This window comes from Fukomys damarensis, unplaced genomic scaffold (assembly GCF_012274545.1).
Source record: "Fukomys damarensis isolate Sample0158 unplaced genomic scaffold, DMR_v1.0_HiC HiC_scaffold_39, whole genome shotgun sequence".
Classification (NCBI taxonomy): Eukaryota; Metazoa; Chordata; class Mammalia; order Rodentia; family Bathyergidae; genus Fukomys; species Fukomys damarensis.
The window spans coordinates 111648434-111655910 of NW_022900951.1; the positions used below are offsets into that span (position 1 = coordinate 111648434).

The 7477-nt window shown below is 37.2% G+C and overlaps 1 pseudogene; it reads left to right on the forward strand.

Annotated features, from left to right (window-relative positions):
- Positions 1-873: 873 nt before the first annotated feature.
- LOC104848626 lies at positions 874-2909 on the forward strand (annotated as a pseudogene).
- Positions 2910-7477: the final 4568 nt, after the last annotated feature.

Below are 7477 nucleotides of genomic sequence, written 5' to 3' on the forward strand. Positions count from 1 at the left end.
GAGGCCAGGGGCCATGCATAGACATCAAGGCCACAACTTCATGTCCCACACATTAAAACCCAGAGGTGTGCTCTACCAGTCCCCTAGGCCGATCCCAGAGCTAATCAAGTTGACCCTCCATCCTAACCACCAAATCCCAGCCCCTTGTCAACTTGATATCACAGCACATCTCTTTATTTTTTTCAATACTTTTCGAGTTTATTTTCTGATCAGAGAAAATACTTCCATGAACATAATTGTGAACATGAGGATGCTAGAAAGCAAACAATCAAGAGCACGCAGGAAACAACAGCTAACTGAAAGTTTGATTCACCTGAGTATTGGTATAAAACTTTTTAAAAATCATTTTTTTCTGGTACTGGAGATCAAACTCAGGACCTTGTGCTTGCAAGGTAGGCAACAGCGCCACTGAGCCAAATCCCAGGCCTTGTTTGTTTGTTTGTTTGTTTGCTGTGTAGTTCCGGCTAACCTCAAAGTTGGGGAGATCTTCCTGCCTCAGCCTCCCTAGTGCTAGGATTACAAGTGCACGCCACCCCACCCCTCAAACCAGTATTATGACATTTGTTTTCAAAGATTAACATTTACAGTTGTAGTAAAATAGAGTGTTTTGTTATTATTGTGGATTTGTTTTGTTTTGTTTTGTTTTGTTTGTGGTACCGGAAGTTGAACTCAGGACGTTGTGCTTACCAGGCAGGTGTGGCACCCCTGAGCTACATTCCCCTCAGTAAAATAAAGTTTTGCAAAGTTAAATTTCGTTAACGCTTAATTTCAATATTAACCTAATCCCTTGAGGTCTACCAAAATGGTAAATTTTTTTTCTTTTAAACATTCGAGCTCTACTTAAAGTGAAACATGCAAGGTTTGACTTGGAGCATGAGTGAGAACACCCAGGCAGACAAAGTTGAAACAATGAGGCAAAGAGTTTATTGTGACCTGGGTGCAGGTCAGCCAAGGGCAACAAGAGTGTTGGCATAGAAAGGAGGGTGCATGCACTTTATGTAGGAGGGTTTAGGTAGGGAAGGGGGTGTCAGCTCAAAGGGTGAAAAATTTTGGGGTCTCTCAGGTGATGGGTTTGAGGCTGGTGAACAGGACAGGTTGAGGTTAGCAGAGCAATACCAGATACAGCAAGGTACAGCGGATGCCTTGGGGCTTTTTGGAGAATCAGTTTCCTTGGGGGTGTAAACAAGTGAGGCGAGTTGTAGCTAGCTTCGGGTCATCACTGTTCTTGCAGGCAAACATGCATCTGTTGGGGTTTTTCTTTATCATTTGGGTGGGGGTCTCCCTTGGGGGCGGGGCTATTGAAATGCTTCCTAATATGGGCCCCAGAACATAACACAAAAAGTGAGGATGTGCAGGGGTGTGCATGCTGCAGCCAGCTGACCAGAGCTGCCGTTTGTTGGAGAGTGCGGTGGCAACAGGGCTCCAGCTGTTCCTGCTGTGGCGCCTAAGGCGCTGTCTACTCTGGGTCTTGAGAGGAGGCACAGCCTGAAAACAGAGACATCTAGATCAAAGAAAAATTATTCGAGGGCCGCTGGTGTAACCCCTGCACTGGGGAGGCTGAGGGAAGAAGATCGCAGCGGTTTCAAAGCCAGCCAGAAGCAGGTAGTGAGACCCTATCATAGTTCTCCAGGAACCGCAATTGGTGAAGATGCCTCTGCCTCCCAATGTATCCATACAAGATTGTCAGGAGAAAGTTCTGGTCTTCATTCTGGAGGCGTTAGTATTCAGATAAACTCCATACTTGAAAGATAATGTTGAAAATCCATACTCCCAGAAATGTAAGACCAGGTGACCTTAGCTGTACTTGTGGCTGTGTACAGTCATTTCCGGAGTCACTCCCACAGCAAAGCAAATCAAACTAGCTTGATCGGACTCCACTGAGTCTGGAGAACATAGAAGTAGCTCCTTCTCAGAATTCTGCTATCTTTTCAAGTGTCTACGAGAAGGTCTTTCTTGGGCAGGGGATTTAGCTCAGTGGCACCATGCCTGCCTCAAAAGTGCAAAGTCCTAAGTTTGATCCCTGGTACAGAAAAACAAAAACAAAACAAAACAAAAAAAGGTCTGCCATATATTCCGATTCTGGGAGCCTAGCTTCTTAAGCAGCGTATAACAGGGGCTTCTCTTGAAATACCTGCTGCTAACAACTTTTATGTATGCACACAAATGCATTTGAGTCAGGTTTTTCTAAGAGAAAGGTTCTTAAAGGTTTAATATGCTTAGTTACTATTATTCTTAGCCGGATTTTTTGTTCTTTTATACTATACGTTTCATTCTCAGTCACTTTATTACACCTTAATTTTCTTGAATCCTATATTGGACCATTTGCATTTTTCGGAAGTACTTTGGATTGTTGGAATTACAGGGTTAATTCTGAAATTCCTCTTCATGGCTTAAAACACCTTATTTTATTGGTACTTTCTTTCATCATGCATTTTAAATCAAAGGGTTACTGGTAAATGCTTTCAGAAGAATTATGCCAGTATTATTGAACTTTTGTTTTCATATCAGTTTGTTTTCTTTACATTACAGGCTATGGGGAGTTTGGTAATACAACTAGACTGAATTTTGGGATATTACTGGCTTTTCTCTACATCCTACTAAGACTTTTGGACTCTTTTGAACATTTGAGAACTTTCAGACAGCTTTACAAATATTTTTTTTAAGCAACCAAGTTATGGAGTGGCTGTTAGCAAGAGACAGTGTTCAGATATGGATGATATTGATATGTAAGCTGAATTTCAGAAGCCTGTTCTATCCTTCTGCCAGCACACATTTTGTGAAGAGTACAGTGCGTTGGGGGTTACCAGCAAAAACAAAACAAAACATGTCCACTATGCAGAACTGTGATTTCAGACCATATAAATAAATGGGAAGATGGAGACACTTCATTACATCTTAAGATTTACTAAATGATGTAAATTATTAAGGCCACAAAACACTAAATTTATTTGGATACACTTACTATTGATTACGTCATGAGGATGTATTTTCAGAGCCAGAAGAAAAATATTTCCAAATGGATGTAGAATCTTATAAGGCCTATGTGTATAATTTAATTTGTCAAAAGAGTAAATGAAAGAACTGTGTGTTTAAAATGTATATACTATACTATTTAAACTAATGTTATGCAATTTATTCTATCCTTATTTAACATATAACTGTAGTGTTAAATTGTAAATTTTTTTTTTTTGGTGGTACCAGGGATCGAACTTGGGTCCTTTCACTTGCAAGACAGGCACCAGAACCACTGAGCTACATCCCCGGCCATAAGTATGTTTTCTTGATGACATTACTGAAACAGCAATTAGGACCTAGAACTAGTGGTTTGTAAGGAATTCATATATTTTTTCCTGACATTGTTTTCAGAGTAAAGAATATTTTCACAATATTTTAAGATACACAATCAAAAGGAATTTTCTTCAACAGTGACTTTGCTTTGTTTTGTTTTTGGTACCAGGGATTGCACTCAGGACCTTGTGCTTGCGAGGCAGGTGTGGCACCACTGAACTAAATCCCCAGCCCAACATTGACTTTTATAACTGCCATTTAAAAATGCTTAAACTTTTCATAAAACTTGTACTTTCATTTAAAAACTTTTACTAGTACACCTTTACAGTACATAATGATTATGTTCATTGTGAGGAATTGGTACATGTACATAACACATCTCAATTCATTTTGATTTCTCCTTCCCCTCCACCCACCTTTAAAAATTTTTTCTTCTGCCACCATGAGATTCATTTATTTATTTTATAAGTCCTTATGAAATTACTATCAAAAACACAGATTCTTGGCCAGACTAACAGGCCAAAAACATATATAACACATAAGACAATTATAATGTCAAAGTACACATTTAGGTACTTGGTACTTTGGCCATGCTGGATTACAATAATCTTTTTCCTATTGTTTCTCTTTTGTTTTGTGCTTTATTTATGTATCGTGTTTCTCATAAGACAGAAACCATGTAGTATTTAAGCTTGTGCATCTCATTTATTTCACTTAACAGTATGGTCTCAAGGTGCACCCATTTTCCTACAAATGACTCGAGTTTATTCTTCTTCATGGCAGAGTAGTATTCAATTGTATATACATACCATATTTTCTTTATCCATTCGTCTGTTATTTGGCATATAGGCCACTCCCAAGATTTAGCTAATATGTATTGTGCTGCTATAAACATGGTCATGTGTGTATCACTGTAATATGACATCTTTAATTCTTTTGGGAAGATACCTAAAAGGGAATTAACTGGGTCAAATGGAATTTTTATTTTTAGGTTTTTGAGGAACCTTTGCACTGATTTCTATAAGAAGTTTACATTTTCCCTGCAGCTTCTGAAATTTCTTTGCAGTTTTTGTTATTGTTTGATTTTTTTGATGCTGGCCATTCTTTCTTGGGTGAGATGGAATCACAGTGTTGTTTTAATTTGCATTTCTCAAATGGCCAGCAATGTTGAACATTTGTTCATGTATTTATTATCCATTTGTGCTTCTTCAACAGAGAAGTCTATGCATTTTAGAAGTTCATTTGTAATTGGGTTTTTTAATTTGAGGAGTCTAATTTTATTATATATATATGTAAATATATATATATATATTATGTATTAGTCCTTTGTCTGAGGAGTACATGGCATTTTTCCCCTATTCTACAGTTTTTTCTTAACTCTGTTTATTGTTTCCCTTGCCATGCAGAAGCTTTTTAATTTGATTTGATCCCACTTGTTGATTTTTGGTATTATTTCTTATGCCATTGGGTTTCTGTGCAGAAAGTCCTTCCCTGCATCTGAGTCTACAATGTTTCACCGATTTTGTCTTCCACCAGATTAACTATTTCTGTATTAATATTTAGACCTTTGATCCATTTTGATTTTAGTTTAGTGTGTGGTGAGAGATATGGGTCTAAGTTTAATCTTCAGCATGTGAATGGTCAGTTTTCCCAGCATCATTGTTAAAGGCTGTTTTTCCTCCAGCCAAAGCATTTGTTCCTTTGCTAGAGATGAGGTAGCTGATTGTACCTAGAGTTGTTTCTGCATCCTGTATTCTGTTCCATTGATTCACAGATCTGTTTTTTGCCAATTCCATGTTGTTTTTAATCACTGTAACTTTGTAGCGTAATGTAGCCGGGCTGGTGATGTCCCCTGTCTTGTCCTTGTTGCTCAGATTTGCTTTTGCTATTATAAGTTACTTCTGGTTCCATACGAATTTTGAGATTGTTGTCTCTAGTTTTGTGAGAAATGTTATTGGTATTTTGATTGGGTTTGAATTAAATCAGTATATCAGTTTTGGAAATATAGACATCTTGAGTATATTGGTTCTGCTTGTCCAGAAACGGGATATCTTTCCACTTTCTGATTTTTTAAATCTCCTTTTTCAGAGTTCTGTAGTTTTCATTGTAGATGTCTTTCACTTCCTTGGTCAAGTTAATTCCTAAGTGTTTTGTTTTCCATACTTGGATGTTTAATATGTGAATTTCTTTTTTAATTAAATGTGTTTCTTTTATAGTACATCTCATTGGGTTTTGTTTCTTGATCCATCTTGACAGCTTGTGTCTTTTGATGGTTGAATTGAGACCATTCATATTGAGAGTTATTACTGAAAGGTATTGACTATTCCTGTCATTGCATTATTTTCCTGTTGCTAACTTCCTTATTTTTTTTCCTTTGCTTAGCTGCTTATCCTGCCAGGTATATTCATTCTTTTTTACTTATTGGCATTGTTGGTTTTATTGCATACTTTTAGGATATCCTTGGAAATTTTTTTGTGACGTTGGTTTGGTGGTCATGAATTTCTTGAGATGGTCTTCATCATGGAAATATCATATTTCTCCATCAATTTTGAAGGAAAGTTTTGCAAGATGCATATGCTAGGGTGGACCGTTTATCTTTTAGGGCTTGAAACACTTCACTTGAAGCCCTTCTGGCCTTAAAGTTTTATGGTGAAAACTCTGCTGTAATTCTGTTGGACTTTTTTTTTTTTTTGGTACCGAGGATCAAACTCAGGACCTTGTGCTTGTGAGGCAGGTGCAGTGCCACTGAACTAAATCCCCAGCTCCTGCTGGATTTACTTTTATATATGATTCACTGCTTTTCTTTAACAGCTTTTAAGATTTTGTCCCTGTGATGGAATTCTAGCTCTTTGAGTATAATGTGGCATGAAGAGATTTTCTTTTGGTCGTGCTAATTGGGGTTCTATATGCCTGAATTATCTGTATGTTTATTTTTTCCCTATATTTGGGGATTTTTCTGCCATTATTTCTGAACAGTTTTTATGTCATTTATATTGTCTTCTTATTTTTCACGTATTCCAGTTACACTTAGATTAGTCTTCCTTCATTTATTTTTTATTTATTAATTGATTGATTTTTTTTTTATCCTGGGTATTGCACTCAGGACCTTGCACTTGCGAGAAAGGTGGCAGAACCACTGAGCTAAATCCCCTGCAGTCCTCCTATTTTTAAGGCAAAACATTTATTGGTACATTTTAGGTATACATAATGATAACATTCATCATAGGGAATTTGTACCTCTACATGATATAACTTGCTTCTTTTTTTCCCTATTCCCCCTCCCTTTGACCCCTCTTTCCCTCCTTATTTACAAAAGCTTTCTTTCCATTTTTCTTTATATTCTCTTTTTTGTGTCCTCTTTCCTTTCCTCCCCCTTATTCCCTTTCTCATTTGAATAATATTTTTCCCATTTCCCAGTATCTATTATACATTTTAGTCCTTATTTCCATTTTCAGTTTCTCATACCAGAGAAACCGTGTGGTAAATAAGTAATTAATTTCACTTGAGAGTATGTTCTCAAGGTGTATCTATTTAGCTAGAAATGTCTTAAGCTCGTCCTTCTTTATGGCAGAATAGCACTCCCCTGTAACAAAAAGCACATTTTCTTTATTGATTCTTCTGTTGATGGGCATTAGGGCTGTTTCCAAATTTTAACTATTACAAACTGTGCTGCTATGAACATGGATGTACCTGTATTGCTGTGGTATGATGCTTTTAATTCTTTGGGAAGATACCAAAAAGGGGAAGAGCTGGGTGGAATGGAACTACTAGTTGTAGATTTTTGAGAAATCTGCACACTGATTTCCACAGTGGTTGCACCAGTCTACACTCCCACCAACAGTGGAGAGGAGTTGATTTTTTCCTGTAGCACTACCAGCATTTATTATTGGTTGAATTCTTCATAACAGCCATTTCTTTCTGCAGTGAGAGGGAATTTCAGCATTATGTTAATTTGCATCTCTTAAATGATCAGTAAGGTTGAACAATTTTTCTTATGTTTATTTACCATTTGTACTTCTTCCTTGGCAAAGTGTCTATTCATTTCTGGTATCCATTTTTGGATTGTGTCTTTAAATGTAGGGGGACTCTGATTTTTTGGGGTTCTTTATATATTCTTTTTTTTTTTTTTTTTTGTACCGGGGATTGAACTCAGGTCCTTGGTGCTTGCAAGGCAGGCCACCGAACCACT